The sequence below is a fragment of the Eupeodes corollae genome, chromosome 3, assembly GCF_945859685.1.
Source record: "Eupeodes corollae chromosome 3, idEupCoro1.1, whole genome shotgun sequence".
Taxonomy (NCBI): domain Eukaryota; kingdom Metazoa; phylum Arthropoda; class Insecta; order Diptera; family Syrphidae; genus Eupeodes; species Eupeodes corollae.
The window spans coordinates 66585770-66611467 of NC_079149.1; the positions used below are offsets into that span (position 1 = coordinate 66585770).

At 34.2% G+C, this 25698-nt stretch overlaps 1 pseudogene; it reads right to left on the reverse strand.

The window, feature by feature from the left end:
- Positions 1-4425: 4425 nt before the first annotated feature.
- LOC129950522 (40S ribosomal protein S4-like) lies at positions 4426-5265 on the reverse strand (annotated as a pseudogene).
- Positions 5266-25698: the final 20433 nt, after the last annotated feature.

Here is a 25698-nt window from a genome sequence, read left to right on the forward strand (position 1 = left end):
AATGGCTAAAATAATAGGAACAGAGCTTAATTTTTATAACTATAGCTTTAACAATTCGTTCGATAAGATTACGGTGTACTCAAGGTTGTCATCCCATGTATTTTAAGAAGATTGTTTGATAGCATAAACAAATACGCTTTAGGTTTTCATATTACAGTTGTGGTTCTACGCAATACATACAATAAATTATGTGGCACAACAGTCCGCTTAGAACAAGGCCCTAGTGGCTTACCTGTTTGCGAGAAATATTGTCAGCGATGGAGAGGACCTTCAGTTTTAAGCCGAATCCGAACGGCTTATTTGAGAAAGCACTTTTCATGACAAGAATTACTCTTGGTGGATTTGTCAATTCCTCACAAGAGGATAAAGGACTTTGGCTAAAAAGCTAGACAACACTCTTCTCTCCGATGCTCCTTCCCACCCTAGGTAACTAGCTCAATTGCTGTTAACCGATCCTAATAATTTCCTTACATATCTTAACATCAACTGTTTCCTTACCCTATCTCTTTCTTTCCAATCATCTCTTATCTTTATTGGGCTGGATCTAAGGTGTTAAACGACCCGTGCCAATGATCAGCCTGGCTGGCGGCTTAATTCGATATAGCTCAATGTCTAACGGAGTATCCTTATAGCCTTATCTATAGATGTGAATTTCTGTACAGACAGACCTCTCTTTCGCAACTCGTGGGACCAAAGATGAAAACAAACAAAAAAGAAAAGAATGATGAGACCGTGCGGCTGTTTGGCTTCCAAACCTGTTGCCGTATCTCCCGCTGGCAACACAGAGAAGGGAGTAGTAGCAATTCATGGACCCTCCTCTGCTTTTGGCTACAACGAGAGTAGGAAGGTAGCGATACCTAATTCCAGTGGTAGCAGGCTTGTGAATAATGGCCTTACCACCACTACTTAGAGTACATCCAGAAATTTAAAGGGGAAACTCTCGAAAAGCTTATACAAACAAAGGCGGCAAGCTGCGAGAATCCTAAAGGCCTCTGGTGCATCATTAATGGGCAATCCCATCAGGAAACAAGCCAGTTTCAGTGTCGTCACGAAGGGCAAAGTCGTGGTTGCGGTCAATGGCTGGAGCGATGATGATGGCACAGTATCGTATTGTACCATTTCTGGCGAGTGCCTTACAATTTCCTGTATGCCCCGGCACCCAGCAAAGATGAATATTAAACTGTTGTTGATCGACAGTCAAAAAGGACTGACTCGTCTTCTAGGACGACTCTTTTCTTAACCCTATAAACGAAGTGGGTGCTATGTATTACACATACCGTTTATATAACTTTTTACTTACATTAGTGACAAAAAATGAAAACAGTTAAACTCAAAAGTAAGAAATGTTTCTATTATTTTGGCCATAGCTGTACATACATATTTCAGAAGGTACCTACTTTATTTTATTTGTTATTTGTATACTTATCAAGGACGATATCGTAGCTCTATATGTACAGAACGGATATTCTTTGGAATCAACTCAGCCCCATAGTTTTTGTTCTTTTATGAGCTCTGAACTGTGTGTTGTGTATGTTAATCCATCATTTTATCTGCACTATACAAACTCGTATACATACATAAATGTATACCTATATAAATAGCCTTCGGTAGTTGTATCTTATATGGCGTCCAAATATTTTAATAAAAATGCATTTTTCGCAAATTGAGACCATGGAATTGCAAATAAATTGCTGTTCTACGAGATGGTATTGATTGCTTACTAATATTGTCCGCTGATTGCAAAATATGATCAATTAGATATGTTTTAATCATCGACAAACTTAATTATTGTTTTAAAAGTAAATTAATTCTATTATCTATGTATGCATCCGGTTTTTGTTTAATTCCACACATGTGCAGGTATATTATATGTTTACGTATAACATTTTGGTTTCTAATGAAAACATTGTTTTTTGTCTGTATGATTTTATATTTAAAATTAGTACCACACAAAAATTGCAATAACATGATATCTAAAAGGTTTAACTCAATTTTCATTGGAACTTATAGGAACTTGTCCGATTTTTAGAGCTCATTTTTTCCCTGATGCTCTTTTTCAGTGTGTCATAAAACTTAAAATCACTATTTCTAGTTTTTCAACTAGACTTCGTAAGCAGCAATTTATATAGCTTACGTTAAGCAGGAGTGGTATCACGGATATATTCATTGATAAGAAATAAAGGTAACTCATGATGGGCCCAAATATCACGGTTCCCGAAAAATTGTAAATCCAAAGTGGGGTAAGACAGATATCAGTGATATGATGAGCGGAGGAATGAGATGTATTCTGACAACATCTAAACTACATAGATTTTGTATGTTTGCCTCAAATAGGACATTGCACAGCTTTTCGTAAAGAAAGTAGAGAATATGCATTATCCTCTACCAAAGAAGAAACCAAACAAAATATCGCTTACAGTACATTTTCTAATGTTTCGAAGGATAAAGGTATGGCTCAAATATTGTACCAATATTATAACACGAATGCAGTACCTGGCAAATAACAACAACTACATATCACTAAGAATATCCAAACATTAATTTATAAAGATCTAATAAACATCCTAAAAGTTAGCATTTCTAACGATAAAATGTATAGAACTCCTTGTCAGAAACGAATTCAAGCTATTATACGAAAGCGCAAGTGGCAGTCGTCTTATAATGTCCTCTCAATTCAAGAATGGAGAAGAACGAAAAGACTAAGAAACAAGTAAAGAAAAACGACTTTAGTGGACACCACACACAGGTTAACATCCACAGACTTTACGGGTCTGAGAACCGAAGTAACTAGTATGTAAGTAACTTCATTCACCTACATTTCGTGATCGTAAAAAATAACCTAGGGTTGAAAATAACTTTCGAATAGTTTCTCTTAATCCTAAAAGCAAGATTATTTTAATAAAGAAACTGAGTTATGGTTCAATACTTAAGGAATGAATATTAATAACATCTTACTTGATTCAATTAAAAAACAAAAAAAGAGGCAACCCACACTGATAACTTCCCATCCTGTTTTTTTATTTGTCTTTGTCGTGTTTTGTTAATAAAATGTTGTCCATTGCAATTTTAAAATTAATAACAATATTTTGCCTATGTTGAAATAGTTTGATTTCAACATCTATTTTTGTTTACGAGCTTTTTTAGTTGTTAACCAATTTTTACCAATTTTAGGTAGGTTTTATTTTTTTTAATGAAAAAACGGACTGTTGGATTTTTATCAAAAATTGACTGAATGTCAAAAACAATATTTTATGTGAGATAAAATAAGTTTGAAACCAATATTTTTAATTTTTGAAAAGACATTTGAGTCCAAAAAATAATACCGAATGTTCAAAACAATATTGCTCATAAGTTAAAATTAGTTCTAAATCAAAATTTTGAAAAGATATTTAAGTCGAAAATTAATTTTAACCTACTTTTGTTTATTATTATTTAGGTTTTTATTTTTTGTAAAAAAAACTGTCAATCCGATTTTTCAGAAAATGTTACTAAATATCGAAAACAATATTTTTAAAACAATAAAATTAGTTTAAAGGCAATGTCTCAAAGTTTTGAAAAGTTATTTGAGTCGAAAATCAATTTTTACTTACTTTTATTAATTTCTTTTAATGTAATTTGATTTTTCTCAAAATTTTACCAGGTGTTAAAAAGTTATATTTCGTTGCATATAATTGTTTTGGAGATAAAATCATTTTTTATTCTTAAAATTTTCGAGGTGACAAAAAACCTTTAATTGTTTTTTTTTCAATATACTTGTTTGGAATCTTAATGGTATAGATAATTTAAGTCTCTAGCGTTATTGGTTCATGAGATATTTAGGGTTAACCAAAATGTTCACCTTTAAAAAAAAAAACATCCACGCAATTTTCTTGAAAGCCCTTTCTGCATCTTTCTGCATTATCTGTATAACAAAGTTTTTTTGAAGTCGATATCTTTACTGGTTTTTGAGCTATTGACGACGAAAAAAACGTAGCGAACGTACGGACGAACGAACCTACGTACACACGCAAGCACAGACATCTTTCTACAAATCTTTTATTCCGACTCTAGGGACCTTGAAACGTCTAAAAATGTCAAAATTTTCAATAACTTTCTATGGGAAGTTAAAAACGTAACATGTAATATGTAAAGAAGAAATATTTATAATTACAATACAAACTCAGAGTTGTCAAAATACAATTTTAGATCTGACGCTGGGCGTTTTAAATGTGTCAATATAGGCTTTAAAAACTATATAACATTGCGGAAAATGATATCAGTTAATCGCAAATAACCACCCTGGCTGCGGTTTCAGCATCATTTGCAAATTTATCTCCTCGACAACTTCTTGAATACCATCCTTTAAGTTTTGAATCGATTTTCGAAGCATAGAGCAAAATGTTTGTTTCAAGTAAACCAACAAAAAAGGGTATTACAATTTTTCTTTCAACATTTCGTTGCTTGTGTGGTGCGTAACTCTATTTTTATTTTAAGTTTAAACCAATTCAACGCGTTGTTGAAGCGTGTATGATTGTCATGAGTCTTAGCGGCCAATCTTTTTTCACGCTCCTCAGAAATTCTCAATTTAACACAATTGCCCTTTGGCAGAAATGTTCACCTTTAAAAAAAATGTATGACTTGTTGCATTTGCCAATGATGAAAACGTTTGTTTATCTGGTGGCAAACACATGACATTGTGTGTCATTAACGTGGACAATATCGAAAGAACCCGGATGTCTTTCACGGTTGACGACTGTGCCGACACGACCCAAATTTCTACCTCCAGTAATCATGCAAGAGTTGAATTTAATGTAGTCAGTTACTTTGATGTTGGAGATGTCGACTTGGACAGTGTAGTTGGCCTTGATCAATGGATCAGGGTAGCGGATAATCCTGCCGTAGTGTGTAACCAAGAAAGGAATTTCCTTGGAACCGACCTGGGTCTTGCGAACCTTGCACAGCTTGTACTTAGCTTCCTCGGCAGAAATGTGGTGGATGGTGAAACGTCCCTTGACATCATAGACCAATGACATCCATGAATCCAGCTGGGAAAGTGGGGTCTGTGCGTACCTTGCCGTCAACCTTGATGAAACGCTGCATTACAATCTTGGTGACTTCAAAGCCAGTAAGAGCGTACTTTCTCAAGAAGATCATCACAGGCAGGGACTCCCTCAATTTATGTGGGATAGTTGATGGACGAGGAGCAAAAACTCCTCCCAATTTGTCCAACATTCATGCCTTTGGTGCTGCTAAACGCTTCAAATATTTTGTGTGTCCTCGCGACATCTTGCAAGAGAATTAAAAAAGGATGATGTAGTTTCTATTTCTACAAAAACAAAGAATCATGATCATCATCGTCTCGTCTACAAAAAACGGGATCCGATCCTGGGCTTATTTAACAGGTCTCACCATTTATCACTAGCCATACCTTTTTCCTGAATAGGGTTAAAAGTATTAACCCAAAATTAAATCATGGTTCGATTCGAGCAGCAAAGAGGTTATCAAGGAGAAAGAGGGAGCTTCCGGTGTTTTAAAGCCAACCCAACTGAGGAAAACCGGAATATATATATATATTCGAAGGACCAAATTTTAACATGACTAAAAATTACTTTGAAAAATACTGCAATGTCCCACAGGCAGTAAGAATTTTTGGTCTTTCGTAAAAAACATGAGAAATTCTTCCTCTTCCTCGGTTCCTAAGCTTTTTGTCAATAATACTCCTTTAGTTAGCTCTATTGATATAGCCAACTTATTTCCAAGGAAGTTCGCCAAAAATTCCGCCTCACCAGATTGTGTCATGGCTTCCCCAGTTCTTGTTCGCGTAAATGATACTATGCAATTTCTTCTATCTTTTTCGTACTCGAACTGTGGCGAGAATTCTTAAAGATCTCAACATTCATAAATCCACTGGCCCAGATAATATCTCCGCTATTATTCTGAAGAAGTGTTCTTCCACGCTAGCAAAACAACTGCGTAAGGTTTTCCATCTCTCCTATTCTTCTGGGCTCGTTCCGAATAGTTGGAAAACTGTATTTGTTCAGCCAATCCCGAAAAAAGGCGAATATTTCTCCCACAAGTTATCGACCAATAGCACTAACGTCCCTTCCTTCCAAGGTCATGGAAACTCTAACTAATTATCAGCTTAAGAAATATCTTTAGGAACGGAAGCAATAGGTCCACTGGTAATCTCATGGTTCATCTCACCGGTCAGTGGAACAAATCTTTACATCGTTTTGGAGAAAGTAAGATTATTGAACTTGAAATTGCAAAGGCATTTGATAAAGTCTGGCATCTTGCTCTTTTATCGAAAATGCGTGCTTTTGGTATTGACGAATCTCTTTCTTCGTTGGATTAGAAATTTTTCTTTTGAACCGTCCAATACAAGTTGTTTTGGACGGATTCAAGTCTGAAAGATATAATACAAATGCTGGTGTGCCCCAGGGCTCCGTTTTTGTCTCCGACCCTTCTCCTCATTTTTATAAATGATCTCCTTTCTCCTACTTCTAATCCAATACATTGTTTCGCTGACGATATCACTCTTAAAAAAAAAATCTATCATGAAATGGTCTAAAAATTAGTTTACTTGCTTGTTCCTGTTGGGTCATGCGAGAGCTACATTGACGTCCAGCACCCCAAAGTCTACCGAGCTTAGTTTTTGTCACGATATCTGCTTTCAGCTAGACTATATACAGCTCTTGATTGGAGCATTTCCATAATTGTCCTTCCTCACCTCGTACAAGAAATCAACAATTCTCCGTAAGATTTTTCTCAAATGCGCCTAAAAAGTCAAATCATATGACAGCTTGAATTTTAAAAGCTGAGAATGAAACCCAATATTGGAAAAACATTGATTGCACTTTTTAGGTGAATTACCTTGATCTGTCATCACAAAAATCGAGCGGGTTACTTTAGAAGGTTTAGAAGGTTGATGATTTTAAAATAGGTATGTAGTAAGAACGTGGTTTTGGTTTTGCTGTCAAATAAAAGGGTATTTAACAGCATACAGTTGGCAAAACCCAGAGTTGGCTGACTGTAAGATGTGTTAAGTGTTGTAAGCTTCTGTAAATGCTAAGACTTAAGTTCTGGGCTTGGTTATAATTAGAAAATATTCCTTACTAATGGCCAGTCGCCTAAACCTCATTGCTTGTACTTATTGCTATACACTTTTATCAATTCAATTCTTTGTACTTCATAACCTTACAAAATCAAGACATTAAGATGGAATAGTTAAATGAATAATTAAGGCAAATATTTCAAATACATACTTGTGATTCATCTCTTCCTCATCAGTGTTGTTGGAGAGGACATTGTTCTCGTTGTTGTCCCTCATATTATATGTTTACAAATATTCACATTATCCAACGTAAATCAAAGAAGTGTTCAAGTTCATCTATTTTATGTTATGGGAACCCACGTTCGGCTATTAGAACAGTGAACGTTTCATTCGTTAAGCTTTAAGAAGTTGGAACTTTCAAAGTCGGCAAATATACCTATTGGCATTAGCTGCCCATTGAGCACTCTGCTATATATCGTTCCAATCGGATTACGAAGTACTTTTTACCCTAATAAGCCATGCTATCTTCCCACCACTACTACCACCACCACTGAACCACATCATCTATACACAGCTATGATGTATTTCAAGGAAGTAACTTAATATTTAAGTTGTTTGTTTCTTGATTTATTTGATTTTTATGAAGCTGATGCCAATGCGAGGTCGAGAAGTTCGTAAGCGGAAGAAGTATGACTTTTTTTTTCTTCAGATATTTACTATATAAATGAGAATTATAAAATCGTTATGTTTTGGACATCCGTCCGGGAGTTTCTTTTATTTTCCATCCCCAGATAACCTATTGAAAGTCAGTCATATTAGGGGAAAATAATAAGTACCGTTTTGCTCTGAATGAACCCCCGCCTATGGTATGATGTAAGGACAGGTGATTTTTTTCTAAAATCATTACATAGGTACATAGATCAAAACTGGAGTCGTTCTTAATAAAAGAATGATGGGCACAGAAATTGATTCGTAAGTGCTTTTTTGTCATTTAAAATTTGTTTTTAAGGCTTAGGTATATTGAAAAAAAAATGCCAAACAAAGCACACAAATGTATATGAAAATTTAATTTGATTGAATTATATACATGTACAATGTACATATTAGTCCACTTCTGCTTTATGGTTCACAAGGGAGTTCTTCTTTATTTTGTCTATTTACTCAAATTTAAATTATTCTTGAAAAAATTGAGAGTTTTTTTAATCTAACCGAAGAACATTTTTGACAAAAATTATTATTAGTAACAATATTTCGATATAATATAGCTAACATCCGTGACTGTTTTTTTTTTCAAAGAGTTGAAAACTCCTCTTACTCATGAAAATTGCTTTTCAAATCAACTTGATTTGTATTACTCACTGGACCATAGTTCTGTACGAATTGAAGTGCCACTAAATTTATAAAATTTGTATAACCACATGATATTGTCAAGAAACTCACTTTGGTTGCAGGTGCAAACTATTTTTCTCATCAAAAAATTTTTACTTACAAAACCACTTATTTTTCTGCAAAGGGAGTCTTCAAATCAAATGGAACTCGAAAGGGAAACCCGAACTAGTTTTTATAGAAAAAGCAATCAGGCTTATTCCGATAGGTGTTTTTTTTTTAAACGCCAGTGTCGGAGGAAGCTACCAAAAAGGGGTTGAAACCGACTTCAATTTGGGTTTGTTAAACATTCTCGAGGAAAAAGTTTGACCCGTTTGGATGAGGATGGATCTCTCAGATGAAGACAAATCGGAAGACAAAATACATTTTTTTCAACAAGCTGGAATTCCAGGTGTTGTTGGGTGCGTCGATGGAACACATGTTAAAATTTCCGAGCCTAAGAAAATAGATCAACACAGATATTACAAGCATAGAAGAATTGCATACACAAGAACATATATAAAACACATATCTTAATGCGTATAAAATAAGTAGATGCAAGACATGCTGGAGATAGTCATGATTCACTGGTTTGGAATGCTAGCGAGTTTCGAGAGTTTTTGAAAAGCAAATAAGAAATACTTGGCTTTTGGGTATGAGATCTTGATGACTATTTAAAATAAAAAAAATTGTAGGAGATGCAGGTATCCACTTGAGAAGACTGTTTAACAGCAAACACTCCAGAACAAGAATCATCATCGAAAGAACAGTAGGAGTATTAAAAAATCGGTTCCGATGTCTCCTTGGAGCAGGGCAATTGCACAACACTCCGGAGAATGCTACGCATATTGTAAAAATGTTTGCGCAGCTTTGCACAATATTTGTGTCTATTACAATTTGGATCCACCTGAAAATATAGTTATACTTACCAATTAAATTAAAACGATGACCAGCAGCCGCGCAAATACGCAATGAAATTTTACAGCATTTAATAAAATGTTTTAACTATGTATCTAAAGGCAACTGATTTATTTTGTAATTCACTCTTTTGTATTTTATTAAAACATAAGTAAGTATAATTAAACATAAATAAAAAGGTTTATTTCATTTCAGATAACTTGAGTTTGCAGTCTCTTGTTTTTCTTAATGCAACTTAAAACTATAAAAAAACTCAAACGGTTAAGAACTTATGTGTTATTATTTGTATCCGGAATCTCCAATTTACATTCCTCGAGTTCGAGATGCTTCTTTTTAACTTCCAAGTCCTTTATTTTTAAATTATTCGATTGCATTCTATGCCTGACTAGCGCTCCATTTGTACCTATACCCATTTTAAGATTCTCTTCTCGGAGATAAAAGTTTTTCCTTTCATATCTCGCGCATTCATTGAAATGCTTTTCGATGCCAGAAATCGATGTCACATTTTTTCCCAGATTTTTATTTATGTCTCTCAAGGCTTCTTCCATCTTAAAGAATAATTTTTCCTCAATCTCAGTTTGTTTTTTTCGGCATAGTTTCAAAAACATTTTCCTTTTGCTTTTTTGTTTGGTCTGGGCCTCGGAGCATCATCACACAGTAACTCTTCATCATTTTCCTGCTCCTCAAATTCGCCCAAAATGTGTGTCAAATCATCATCGACACCGCTAATTATTTCAATAGGCATATCATTTACTGGGCACGACGATGCATTTGTGGTTACTATAATATTTGTCTTTGAAATATTTGCAGATCTCGGCGGGGTCGGTTGGGCGATCAGGGATCGGGACGCTCAAATAAACCTGCGGCGTATCCTGTCGGATTCATTATCAAGCCCAACGACAATATCCTAATTATGGCTTCGTCAAAGTCGTTAAATTTTTTTTTGTAGGACCCTCCTCTTGTATCTTCATTTTCTTTTTTGTTAAACAAGAGCTTTTGTTTAACTTTAAACTTGGCGTCAAACCAAACCTAAGGACACAAATTAATTTTAACTTAAGTTTAAAAATTTTAAATTCATATATCCACTTACTGCCACTCCTTTCCTTTTTTCATAGGTGGCCCAAGACTATTTAAAAGCTCAACAACGGACTCCTACCCCAAAAAATTTGTAAACCTAACCTCTTTTGTAATTATTTGCGAGGTGCTAGTTTTCCTCCATGAGCTCGACCATCCATCACATTTTGATCTGGGTTGTTATATTTACACTAAATAAACGATTTTAAGTTATAAAAACTAAAATAAATTAAAAAACCTAACATTTTTACTTCTGGCGTCAACAAATTTTCCAACGACAGCTTTTGACGTTTTTTTTTAAAGATAAACCCCGAACGGAATAACCAAAAAAAGAAATGTGAACACGTCTCACAAGAGAGAGTCGATAAATTGACGTTTAATTGGCGTTGAACGCTTTACATAATACCAAGTTCACACTGTCGTTTTTTTGGCGTTCAACGCCTTACGGAATAAGCCTGAATGACTCTGGATTATTGGCGTCTTGACTGTAAATTACATATATCATAACATTTTGTGAATTAAAGTAGATCTGACTTTTTGTAAATGTTGAAGGTTTAAAATTGTGTCTCTTTAAAAACAGACAGCTGTACAATGTTTCATTGCTTTTCGTATAGCGTAGAATAGTCCTAAAAGAACATGTCCTCAGATGGAGTTTTTTTAATCAGCATTAAATTAATTTCCCAGTGGAAGCAATTGTAATCGGTCTGATTTGTCTAATTGAAAATGCGTGTGCGTAAGTACGTTCGAACGTTCGCGAACCTTTTATGGCACATCATATCAACAGAACATTCAGATTTTTTGACTTCAAATTAAAAGATGCAGAAAGGAATTTAAAAAAAATAGTACCCCTAATATCTCTCGAACAAATAATGCTAGCAGCTTTAATACAATTTTATATTATAAATTGTGCCTTGATATAAAATTGGTATAAATTAATTTAAAAAAAATCAAATAAGAGTCTTTATAAGGCAGAAACAAAATTTATTTATTTATATTATTTTATTATTTGTCAAAAATTATATAAACTCCAAAATAATTGCATTCATGAAAGACGATTTTAGAGGTTTAAACAAAAATACTTCTTAACAATTAAAGATATTGCTTTCAATTTATTTTTATCTTACAAAAATACTTACAAAAATATTGTTTTCTTTCTTAGTTTTTGTATTAACATTTTTGTATAGAACATTTTTAAAAACTGATATTCGATTCGAAAATCTCGAGAATAAATAAAGATATTAACTTAAAAATTATTTCATTCTATACAAAATATTTTTTATTTTAAATTAGATATTTTTTTTAGGACAATCTAATCAGCACTTTTTTTTTAACAAATAAAAACTTTCAAAAAGTGCTATCATCAGCGAAAATTTTTGTTAAATATTAGTTATTTCCCCAAAAAAAATCCAATAAAAAATAACTTTTTACCAAAAACGAAAACCTACAAAAACAACTAAAAACTGGGTGTCTTGAAAACAAAGGAAGATATTGACTTCAAACTTTTGTCTTATACAAAATACTTCGCGACACATACACAGATCCATATTTGTACTATAAATAGTTAAGCAAAGTTAGTTAGTTAAAATAGTTGAATCCAATAAAATGTGATGTATGAACTATAGCTCTAGCACCAATTTCCAAACGTATGAAGAACCTAATGTATTATTTATATAATGTATGCTATCTCTTGAAAAATTATATTATTATTCTCTAGAGTTCCTATAGACTACTAAAATAAATAATTAAATTTAGGAACTTCAGAAATACAACTCTATCTTATGGCACTTTTACACATTCACCATCACCATGGCCATCACAAAAAAGTCGCATGTCAAAGCGAATAAACTACCTATCTAATTATAATTTTACCCAATATAATTTTGCCCTACACATTATGTAAACTTTATTTTCATTGTAATTTGGTCATTGCATTTATTGAAGCTTTTGGTGTGTTTTTTTTGCTGGCTCGAAGGTTAAAAATAATTATGACTTCTTCAGAAATTCCTACACCCTAATTGATAGACCAACAAAGCTTATAATTACTCCGCAGTCCACAAAGCAAACACAAATAAAGTTAATAAAATATAACACCCATTAATATTTACTACTTTATGGAACACAATTAACAAACTTTACGTATATGAAAGCCTCTCATTTGAGCCGAAATGCTTGCCACAACTTCCAAACCAAACCACAAGCAGGTAAACGTATAACACGCAAATATTGTCTTTACAAAATGAGTGTGAGTCCTGTAAACTTAAATTATGCCAACCGACCAAAATGGATGGTTGAATATGGGTATGCATTTAAACGGGGCTGACTGCCATGCCGGTCGACCGTCCCTATTCAGGTTGCCTCGCTCCTTTCATAGTCCCCTTCCCATTCTCACAAAATGTGAAAACGATGACGAAAGTATCTCTGATGAACCCTTAAAGTAATGAAAGTAATGGGGGTAATAAAACCTCAAAATGGGCCTCATCAGTTCCCCAGTCGCAGTCGCAGTCGGGCGCCAACGACAAAAACGACAACAACAACAACGACACATTATATAGTTCAAGTTGCTCTATGCTGTCCTACAAATTCAGTTGGGCTTGTTTGTGGCTTTGCTCGTAATTCTCTGATCCGTCCGTCGTCCGTCGTCGTCCTCGCTGTTGGCTCGGTGTCGTCGTTTGTTGTTCGTTGAAAAGAAGCATGATGCCGCATATAATGGTTCAAATGACGTGGTCGTGCGTCATGTGAGCTGGTCGCACCGCCATCGCCATCGCCAACACCATCACCATCACCACGCTACTACACAGCACGGGACGAAATCAACAGTCACATAATATGGGACAACGTCTATAAATTAAAATTATGATATTAGAAAGAGTGTCATCGGATACAAACGAGCACAAATTAAAAGCACCCTCAAAAGCTGTACAGTGTACGCTGTCTGTGCCATGAGTGAAAATTAGCGTGCTTGGAGTCCCGTCCACAGTTCACATGTATAGCGAAGTGTATTCTGTGCGGTTCGTTGGGGCTGCTGGTTAGATGGAGGGAGTAATAATATCTCTTTGGCCTTTGAGTTACAAACGTATGTTATGTAGTACATTGTTATATCATCAAGGTTGAAGAGGAGAAAATAGTTGATATAGAGGTCTTTCCAAAAACCTAATTACTATCTTTAATAATTTAATTTTGAAATTTTTCAAAAGGCCTTCAACATAAGATAACTTCTTATGCACATGGAATGCGGGATAATTTTCTATCAAAATATGGTGTTTATACTTTCGGGTTCGATTAAATTGGTATTTTCAGATATATGAGCAGTATTGAAAAATGTTCACTCAATTCAAATGCTTAGATTTTCTTAATTTAAGCCCCTGAAAAGACCGCAGTTACAAAACTTGCCCTTGAAATCTCAAGATGGGAAATGGATCGGTAACCCGAAAGAAAAAGCTAACCTTTTCGCTGAACATCTGTGAATGTTTTTAAGCCAAACGCGGCAAAAAATATCTTACAGTTTGTTGATAAGATAGATGAGAGTAAAATACCAATTGTAAGACTTAAAGAAATAAAAAGTATGTGTTTTCATCAACTACCAAATAAAAAATCACCAGGTTACGATCTAATTACTGCTCAGGTTATGAAAGAAATGCCATTGAAAGCCTCCATAAAACTCCAATATATAATAAATGCATGCCTTAAGCACCGGTATGTCCCACACCATTGGAAAATTGCTGAAGTAATTGTCATACCAAAGCAAGGTAAACTACCTACAGAAGTGTAGGCTTACAGACCAATATCGCTTATACCAATTATTGCAAACGTTTTTGAAAAACTGCTTCTGAAGAGACTTAGCAAAATCAGAGAAGAAAGAAGGTTAATCCCAAACCATCAGTTTGGCTTTAGAAATAAGCATTCCACCATAGACCAAGTTCATAGAATATCGGATGTTATAGAAAAAGCATTAGAAGAAAAATAAGTATGTTCAGCTATTTTCTTAGATGTTGCTCAAGCTTTTGACAAGGTTTGGCGTGAGGGACTTGAGTTCAAACTGCAAAGGGATCTTCCTGGCAGTACTTTGAAATATTAAAATCGTACATCTCAGACCGTTTGTTTAGAGTAAGCTACGATCATGAATACTCGGAATTGAAGAAAATAGAACCCGGTGTACCACAAGGAAGTGTCCTAGGTCCTACCCTGTATTTACTATACACAAGGGATATTCCAGTTGGTAATCACACCATAATGGCTACTTTTGCAGATGATACCGCAATTTTGGTATCCTACAAATGTGTCTCTAAGGCAGCAGTAAAACTGCTAAAACAAAATGCCGTCGACACAGTGAGAGCTTGGACCGAAAAATGGCGTATCAAACTCAATGAAACAAAATCTTCACATATGAACTTTACGAATAAAAAGATAAACAATATTCCAATAATCATTAATAATCAAGCTGTACCTTACGCCAATACTACCAAATACCTTGGAATGACTTTGGATGCAAAGCTAAAGTGGAAAGAGCACATCAAAAAGAAAAGAGAAGAACTAAACTTGAAATATAGAAAAATGTATTGGTTGCTTGGTAACAACTCTGATTTATCAATCCAAAACAAAATAATGCTGTATAATCAAGTACTAAAGCCTGTTTGGACTTATGGAATCCAATTATGGGGCTGTACAAGGAAAACAAATACCGAAATCATCCTAAAATTCCAAAACAAAGTCCTTCGTGGAATAGTTAATGCATCTTAGTACATAAGAATTACCGATCTACATCGTGACTTACAAATAGAAGTTGTTAAAAAATACGCCGTATCGCACAACCAGAGATTGCAAAGTCATACTATTTCTGAAATGGAGTTCGCCTTGAATATAAGAAACCATGTTCGGAGATTAAGAAGAACCAAGCCTCGTGAGCTTACGGTCTAAAAAAAAACATGGGAAAGTATTAAAAGTTTAAACTTCCCCCAAAGTGATTGCACAAAGTTAAGAAAGAAAAATCTGAAGTCGATCCTTCAAGATTGGTCCTAATGAAGAGGTGGTTTTAGTGGTTAAAAGTCCCACCCTGCTTGGTGTCGAATACTGCCAAGTGTCTTTTGAAAATTTCCTCCTGTCAAAAACAAAAAAAAAATAACTTGAAGTTAATCTACATCATCGATTGGCTATGTTTTTGCTTGGCTTAGGCAAATTAATTGAATTCTCATTTTTTGTATAGATCACTAGATCTTGTTATAATATCTACCTAAAATCTAAGACTTAAACTAGACTGTTGAGAAATATTAATTTGCAATTTAAACTTTTTATATTATCATTTGGTGAATTAATGGAAGAGTGAATATTATTATAGATTTCAATTAATTGATTTAAGGGACTACGTACACCATAGTTTGATCTGCTAAAATTAGTATTTAATGGTTTCTGGAGTCTTATACTTGCATGGCTAAAACTAAAGCTTAAACTACTAAGAACTGGGTGATGAAATTTACCCGTTTATTATTCCAACAATTAAACAAAACTGCAAGTACATCCTATGAATTGTCAAAGAAGGAAGATTTATGAGAGAATGTTTTTGTGATAAGGCGGTAATGTATGAATATCATGAAACCACGGAAGGGATCGTAGAGAAAAACGCAAAAAGCTTTTCTGAATGGCTTCGAGTCTTGTGACGTGTACGGCGTAGTAAGGTGACCATATTGTACAAGCATATTCCAGGACTGGCCTCACAAATGAAACAAAAAGTAATTTTAAAACATATGCACCACGGAATTCACGGCCAAATCTCTTAATAAAACCCAGAACTCTATTTGCTTTTTTAACTATGAAGTTAATATGTTCATTCAACCTTAGTTTAGGATCTAAGACAACACCAAAGTCAGCAAATACCTATACTCTACTTAATGGACAAGAATTAAACATGTAATTAAAAAATGACTGGAACTTTTTTGCGTGTAAAACTCATGGTTTTACATTTGCCAACATTTAAAACAAGACGATTTTTATTGCATCATTCCCTGAATAATATTAAGTCTTTTTTCAAGAGAAGACAGTCAGATGTAGAGTTATTTTTTTTTATTTTAATGTCATCAGCATATATTAGGGCAGAAGAATTTTGTATGACCGAAACCGAGTCATTTTTAAATAAAACAAATAGAATAGGACCAAGGTGACTACCCTGAGGGACACCAGAATTCACAACAAATGAACTTGAACACTCATTACTAAATTTAACACTATACCGTCTATCTTGCAAATATGAGGAGATCTAGTTTATGAAACAGTCGTTAAAACATTGCTGTGATAGTTTTAAAAGTAATGTTTGGTGACACAATTTGTCAAAGGCCTTGCTGAAATCAGTAAAGATACAATCTACTTGTTCATGCTTTTCAAAAACATCTAAACAAAAGGACGTAAAGTGAAACAGATAAGAAACAGTTGAATGCTTTTTAACAAAACCATCCTGGTTATCACAGATAATTGAACTACAGCGAGTTAATTAAAGACGTGTTCAAAAGAACACATAACGAGTGTGATAATATGGTACCCGTGTATGATGGTAAGTGCTTTGGACTGTCATGGTTCAATTCCTGCCTGCACCACTTTAAGTTTTATTTATGGATACTGCCTCTTGCGAGGAATTGACAAATTCTCCAAGAGTAATTCTTTTGATGAAAAAGTGCTTTCTCAAATTAGCCGTTCAGATTCGTCATATTAACTGTAGTGCCCATCCATCACTAGGCCCTGGTTCTCTACGGACTGTAGCGTCACCTAATTTATTTATTATGAAGGGGCTCATCCAGATAAAGGGAAACAGCGATTTACTTAAAGACGTGTTAAAAAGAACACTTAACGGGTGCGCTTAATACGCAGCACATTTCTTTAAAATCTATGATGGTACACCGTCGGGACAGGGACAACAACATTCGTCAAGTTGTGGGATACTATTAAAGACAGTATCTTTACGTTTAACGAAATTGATAGAATTTAAGTGGAGGAAATTTAAAACAGTGGTAGATGTGCTAGGAAAACTAATGATGATCTAACTATGATCTTTAAAAGCATCTTTGAAGTAGTTTGCAAACATGTTCGCAATTATACTCGGCTCATTACTAATTGATGTCGAAGTAGTTACAAGTTAGCCCGAGTCGAAATTTTGGCCCTATTTTCGTCCCTAAATTTCAGGTTCTTTTTTTCTTTTTTATTCATTGAACAAAACAGTTCTTATTAACGTTAATGATTAATTTAAAAGCAATAATTCTTCGTCGAAATCGTCTTCTACGTCGTCGACTTTAATTGCTCCATCGTTACCATTTTAACTATCATTAGCTCCATCCTTGTCATTTTCACCATCATTGTTGTCATTGTCATCATCTGTTGTGAGTTGTGACAAAAAAAAACACTACTAGGTAGGCTTATTAAGTATGAAAAGAGGTCAATATCTATTTTCTATAGTGATTTACCTTCATTTAGGACAATATGAGGTTCAAAATATATGCGTAGAAAAACGGAAAGATTCATGTAGGATGAAATGAGGACGATGAAAATCTTTGAAGATGTTATGAGGTTCATTTTTCTGTATGTAGGAGCAAGTGAGGAGAAAATATCCTTTTAAGGATTAAAATAGGGCCAAAATTTCGACTCGGGAGGGTACCCACATGCTTTCTTCTTACAATAAACGAATTTCCAAAAACTGTCGGGATTACTTTTAAGGTTTAATTACAATTTTCCGAATGTTGTCATCGTATAGGATGTTAGAGTAGTCAGTGGAAAGTTGTTTTATTATAATAAACGTCCTATAATCATCATCAGTTATTGTTTCATTATACTTTATCCAAGCTTTGTTCATTCTGTTTTTTAAGTATTTAACGTGAGAATCAAACCATCGTGGAACACTGAAGTCATTTAGAGTCTTTTGAAATGGAATCGATTTGTAGAAACAGTCAAAAAGAGTTAAATAAAACATGTTAAGTTTAATGTTTAAGTTACAAAATAAGTGCTCCCAATTGATCGTACATAATAAGTAAAAAAGGTTTTCAAAATAACACCTATACTAAACACAATTTTGACATCAGAAGAAATAACAGCTGCTTCAGAGCATATGGTTTCGGAGAAAAATACTGTCAATTTGAATCCAATTGAGATCGGGTAAATTAAAACCACCAACAACCTGTACTTCGTCTTGAGGTTCCAAAAGGGTATAAATACTTTCAATACAGTGGTTCAGTTTTTCATAAGCCTCGTTCTTGGAGCTTGGATGTCCTGTTGCCATTTTAATTTTCGAGCATAGTATCAATTACGTTTTGATAGTAGATTAATTAATTCATAAAGCGGTAGAATTTACTAATTTTAAAAAGTTCTTTTCTTAAAATATCTATAAAAAAATGAGCATTTTTGATATAATGTATTTTTTTTAAATCAGACGAAAAACGCCATACTATAAATGTTATGAATAAATTTTAATTGTAATGTGATTTTTTTAAATAAACGTGAAGACTTGACCTGCATCTGGATCTGGGCTTACGACCACTGTGACATTTTATGTTTCAGTTTACGCTTCATAAAATGAAATAATGTTAAAATTATTAGTAATTTGATTAATTTCATAAATCAAATGATAAACTTACGTATCAATGCGCCTTTGCATTGCGTTTACATTTGGTTGCGAACCCATTATCCGGTTCAGGTTTTTTTTTTGTTTGTGGCAATATAAATTATTTTAAAGTTTTTCCACCTTATTTCTACCTTCTTTGCGTCTTTAAAAAAACCTAATATTTTCCCGTTTCGATCTTAAGATACACCTCGAAGTACAAATATGTTCAATTCAGCCTTAACTTGTAACATAACCCTGGTTCTGTGATTCTCCCACGTATTTCTTTTAGCCATTTTCAAATAAAAAAAATTCCACAAAACAATGCTATCAACACAAAAACGCGCACCATTATTAAAACTCAGCTTATAGAACAAACAAGAGTGAAAAAACATATCACACGCACACAAACAAAACCTCACACAGCGATAACTCTATTCCCAGATTCAGGTTAACAAACAAATTTTCGATTCGATTCAATTCGTTTCGTTCTGTGGGATTGGATCGAGTAATCCTATTTCGATCCGATCCAACTATATACATTTTTTTTATAATTAATGAACACTTAAAAGGTTTTGTATACAATTAATATGCCAAAGACACAGTGTGAGCATTAAGAAAAAAAGGTTTCGGTGTTCATTGATTTTGAATTTCTGAACATTGCAATGAAAGGGAAAGATAGATCGTGCCAAGGCATTACACATTTGCGTAGTACGGCTTAAAAATGAATCTCTGTATTTCAAAGTACGGCCGAATTTGAATTCCGTCCAAGAGGCTTAAATAAGTTACTTGGAGCAACAGCCCAGCGATGAGAGTTATATTCAAGTTTCGGACGTATATAGGTTTTGTAGATTGTAGCCAGATAAGACGGAGAGACAAATTTCTAGCAACGTCTCAAAAAATATAGACATCTTGCCGCATTTTTGGCAACATTGGGTATCTGATCGCTCCACAAAAGGTGGTTGCTGATGCACATTCCAAGGATGTGGGGATTTTCAGTTTCGTTGATGCAAGTGCCACTCATGGATAGTGGCAAAGAGGGTATGCTCGAAGCATTAAATTCCACGCGGTTTTTTATTCCCCATTGTACAATGCTGTTCATGTCGGGATTTAATGAACTTATCATATTTTACATTGCAGTTCCACATCCGAAGAGGAGGGTTGTGAGTCTGGAAACGAATATGAAAAGCAAAGAGTGTTATCGTCAGCGAAACAATGTATTAGATTAGAAGTAACAGACAGCAGACCATTTATAAAAATGAGGAAAAGAGTCAGAGACAAAACGGAGCCCTGGGGCACAATAGCATTTATATTATGGCGTTCAGACTTGAATCCGTCCAAAACAACTTGTATTGAACGGTTAAAAAGAAAATCACTCATTTTCGATAAGACAGCAAGATTCTAGACTTTATCAAATGCCTTTGAAATATCAAGTGCAATAATCTTACTTTCTCCTAAACGATGTTAGGATTTGTTTCACTGTTCGGTGAGATGAACCATGAGATCACCATTGGACCTATTGCTACGAAAGCCGTATTGCCGGTCATTAAAAAGCTTCCGTTCCTCAAGATATTTCTTAAGCTGATAATTAATCAGAGTTTTCATGACCTTGGAAAGAAGGGACATTAATGCTATTGGTCGATAATTTGTGGGAGGAGAAGATTGCCCTTTTTTTGGGATTGGCTGAACAAATGCAGTTTTCCAACTATTTGGAACGAGCTCATAACAAAAGGATAGATGAAAAAGCTTACGCAGTGGTTTTGCTAGTGTGGAAGAACACTTCATCAGAAGAAAAAGCTTACGCAGTGGTTTTGCTAGTGTGGAAGAACACTTCATCAGAATAATAGCGTAGATACCATCTGGGCCAGCGGATTTATATACGGTGCTAAATCCTGATTTATTTCGGATTCAATTCTCCTTCTAAAATAATTCAAAAAATTACATCCGCAACATTTTACTGGTGATTTGGGACTAAGTTTCTGAGAGTAAATTTGAAAATAATTTTTAATATTGTCAATGGGCAGTTTTTTCTAGAAAACTAAAATTGAAAAAAAACACTTCTAGAACAAGTACCTTTAACAAAAATTTTTTCAAATAATAATTCATAGAAAGGCATATTTTGCATACAAACATCTTAACCAATTGCAACACTTAATCTTTGCCTAAAGATTGTTTTCACTTCAGAACTTTCAGAAAGTAGTTAGCTTATCATCAAACTGCGATCAAAAGCTTAAAAAAGGTGTATCAATTTCACCATAAATGAGTTGATGAAGAAGTATTAAGTCGTTATTAACACTCCTTCACGAAACCATGTTGCTATTCGCAAATGAGATTTTAATTAAAAAATGTTACTGTCACCAAATCAACTTTTTTAAATTATTTAGGAATTGAAGAAAGTCTTGCAATAGGCCTGTAGTTTGTTATGTCCACCTTTCTGGAATATTAGCGTAAGAAATGACTCCTTCCATACACTGAGAAGTTTGATTGTTTTAGCGAAAGTTTGAATATAAACTTAAGGAGTTCAACTAAAGCATTTCTAATTCTACAGCTAGTTTGCAAAAAGAAGTGAAGATTATGAAAATATACCTTATAAACAACTTCAGGGCTATTAACAAATGGCTCAAGAAAATTGGTTCCCGAGGCGTTACATATATCAACAGTTTTATCTAATGAAAGGTTTTTGAAAGTGAAACTAACTGGGAAGCCATCTTTTTTTTTCTTTAAGTTGACAAGTTTGAAAAATGTTTTAGGATTCTCTTTTAAAGAGGTGCGCATATCAGTGACATAACTAGCGTATACAAAATTAAAATTAAAAAGAGACTTAAATTCACTAAAGATTTCAACATAAAAAGAGAAGTTGATTGGAGACAGAGTTTTAAGGTAAGGTACATTTTTTTCCAAACAATTATTAAGGATCTTATACAAATTTTAAACTGTTTCGTAAATATTAGATAATGTTAATGTATCAGTAATTCCAGAAATGGAAATCATAAATCATCAGACAAAAATTAGTTCTTTTGAAGTCAAAATTATATAAGCAATCAAAGGAATTAGTGTGTTCAGTAAGGTCATTACTTAAGTGAAGAGAAATGTATAGATTTTAGAACAAAAGAGTACTTATAGCGTCAGAAAAAAATACTAAATCGAGAATTCGATTTTGTGAGTTTTAAATACAGCTTGTTTTCTATAAGTAATTCAGCAAGAAGGATGTTATCGAGAAAAGATAGTTCTTATTGTGAAGAAGAGAGAAAGGCTTCAAAGCAGGATTAATTTTCGGATGGATTCCAGTCAATGTGTGGTTAATTTAAATCATCTAAAGGACAAATTGATGACAGAGTATAATGCCAAGTTAAGTTCGTTATAAACAGACTCTAAACTTAATCGTTACACAGACCCGTTTATTTGATAGTTGAAATAGAACAGTTAAAGAAAAATGTTTATTTTTTTACCATGTTTTTTTTTTTGGGAGATAAGAAAGATGTCAGAAATCTTACTACGAAATCTCCTTAGGTTTTGGTAGAAGAGGGCAAACTTGTGTTAAGTTTTTTGACTGGATAGATAAGAATAAAAGTTTTTTGTTGATGCATTTTTAACACACGATCTTGATTTTAAAGTAACATATTTTTGGCATACTAGTGTTTTTTTAAGTATTGTGTTGATTTTATTTGTTATTCAAGAAAAAATTGGTTTCGGATTCTATTTTTCTTTCAAGAAATAAATCTTGGTTTAAAAATATCTAAATCGATAAATGTGTTGTGTGTTGATAGACATTGATCGTCTTTCACGTTTAAAAAACAGATGCATTAGTTGATCCCACCTTCGCTTCGCCTCAATCTACTTTTCTAAAATTTCATATAGACCATTTATAACTTATACTTATGGTGTCACATGTTCCAAATTATTATTAAATTTTAATGAACTAATACACTAACTTATATAAATAATATAAATTCAGTTTTCCTTTGTTAAGTGCTTCTATGATTTCAATCAAATTTCTTTCATTTCTCTAAAATACCAGCAATGGGGCAAAGTGAAAGGGAGACGAACCCCAATACTGACTTATTCATTTCTTCGTCAAAGAAAAAAAAACAAATGCAAAACAATGTTATTTGATCCGAAATTATGTCTCGTTAGTGTGTTATTCATCGAGTGCCATTACGCCCATTTCCTTTTCAATAGGCTAACTAAGTAAACACATTGAAAGCCATTGGAGAGCAAAAAAACATATTCAAACTGACAGCGAAAATAACAAAGAACTCAGCTGTATGTCAGAACCCAGGACATCATTACGCCACATGAAGGGCAGGCATCCCACAAAAAGTGTTATAGCATGTTTAGATTCATGTGTCACATTTGCGACATACGAGCATAACACCAGAATGGAAAAGGGACTGGGACTTGGAACGGGTCAATACTCAACACATGGGGCCGGGCGGCTTCATCGAATTAATAGAAATAATAAACACAATAATGATAACGCTCCATAGGTACTGGTACGTCCATCTCCACGCTGCGTTGTCGTCGTCATCATCATCGTCGTCGTCGTTCTCGTTGTCAGCGAGCCTGGCCAGTGGGTCGGATCGGATCGGACGTAACTAGATTCCAATAGCAACGCCAAACAACGAGGACAACAGCTATGGCTATGGCTAAGTCTACAGTTATAGCTAAAGCAAAGACGGAGCCAGTGTAACTGTGCAATCAATACCAGGTCCTTCGTTTCGTCTTTTTTCTTTTATTAATCCACCACTTAAAGATGACAGGGAGTTTTTTTGTTTGTCGTGTCTTTCATATCGTGAACACAAATGAGGGTGTGACAACACGATGTCCAATGCCATCGGTGGCTGTTGGAGTGTCCTATCCTATTTTGTCCTACCCTGCTCTTTATTCTTATCCTTATGCTTCAAAAAATAATAACTTTAATTCATTCAGCCGGCAAACAAAGCCATTATCAATAATATCAATAATCAGTTTGATTATATTGCCAGCAAAACGGATCAGGTAAGCTGAGCTGATCAGGATGTCACCCACTCATGTACATACATTGGGTATGACTTGGGTGATGGGGGCGAGGAATGTGACGCAACTGAGTTACTGGGATGGGCGTTTGGTCATTAATTCTGATTACTCGCGTGTATTGAATTGCGTTAACAAGAATGGCCTCGTCGTTATAGGACTCGAAACAAAAGTTATCAAAATCTCAGTTGTTTAGATGTTTCCTTCAATTGAAAAATAAGTTTTTGTACGCTAATTAACCCCAATACTTGTATAATTCCAACAATATGTACTTCCATTCTTTTAAGTTATTTTGTTTTTGTTCTTTGTTATGGTATTCGCTTTCTCCTCAATGGAACCATACTATACTTCTAGAAATAGCTTCCTAGAATTTGCCTTTAGAGCTTTCGGTAATATGAATTAAATCAAAAGTAATACTTTAATTTGCTATTTATAACATCCTTTGTAAATTAGTGGAATAAAAAACAGTTGGTATTTGGAAAATCAATTACAAAAACCTTTATTTCAAAATTAATGAAAATTTGAAAATTCGTCGTATGAATGTAAAACAATCAAATTAAGTTTTTCACTTAAAGTTACAGACAAATTTAAAAAGGGGGAGATAAGGTACACATAAACGTATGCACCTACAAATTAGTGAAAATAACACTTAAATAAGAAAAAGCACATCGGCAAGAGTTTACATTACCCATGTTCTGTTGAAAAAACTATCACTTGTATAGTAGGATTTTACATGAATAACAAAAACAATATCCGTAGTATGAATACGATCGATAAAGTTAAAGAAGAATCTTAATACGGATGGGTTTTTGTCTTTTATACAAGTCTCGAATGGATCTTATGTGATTTCGTTCCCAAATGTTGGTTCGATTTGTATCTCGATGGCTGTGTACGTTGAATAGTTGTGCATTTGGAATCATATGTTTTTTCTTTGCTCGAGGTTTCACACAGCAGCGCAAAGGAATCGATTATGAGGACACCTTCGCCCTGCCTGGAATCAATTAGGCTTCTGGTGGCTTTAGCAGTCTGTGAGAATTTGAAAGTTTATCAAATGGATGTCGTGGCAGCGTATCTAAACGGTGAGTTGGAACAAGAGATTCGCATGGAAACTTCAAAATATCTTCAGCTGTCGTTGCAAATGCTTGTTAGAGAGAACCGAAATAATTATGATGAAAAAGATAAGTATTGGAACAGACAATCAAGGCGCAAAACACCTAGCTGAGAATGCAGTCTGTCATTCACGAACAAAGCATATTGCGACCAGATACCATTTTGTCCAGCAGCTCCTACATGATGGAAAAATAACAGTCGTCTACACCCCAACTGATAAGATGCCAGCGGATGTGTTCACCAAGCCACTTTCCGAGGAAGGCTTGGTAGAACTAAGAGAAATATCAATCAGCGCTCAGACAATGCCCCGCCAGTGACAGAGCAATTAACATTTATATCATATTTGGAAACACTATTACTTTTTGAATTCCAAACGACTGAATATGTCACTTCATTCTTTTTGTCTAGAAACTTCTTACGCAAATCATTCTTTTCTTGTTTCTTTTATTAAAATAAACTTTTGCTTAAATATAGTTTTGCGTTTTCAATTCATCAAAAAAAAAAGATAACTAAGTTTGCTATGTTCCCACCAAAGGTTTTTCTCAGATTAGTTTAAATAAATTTTGTTGGTGTTTCCACCACACAAGAAGATTTAAAAATAATTCAGTTTGACAGC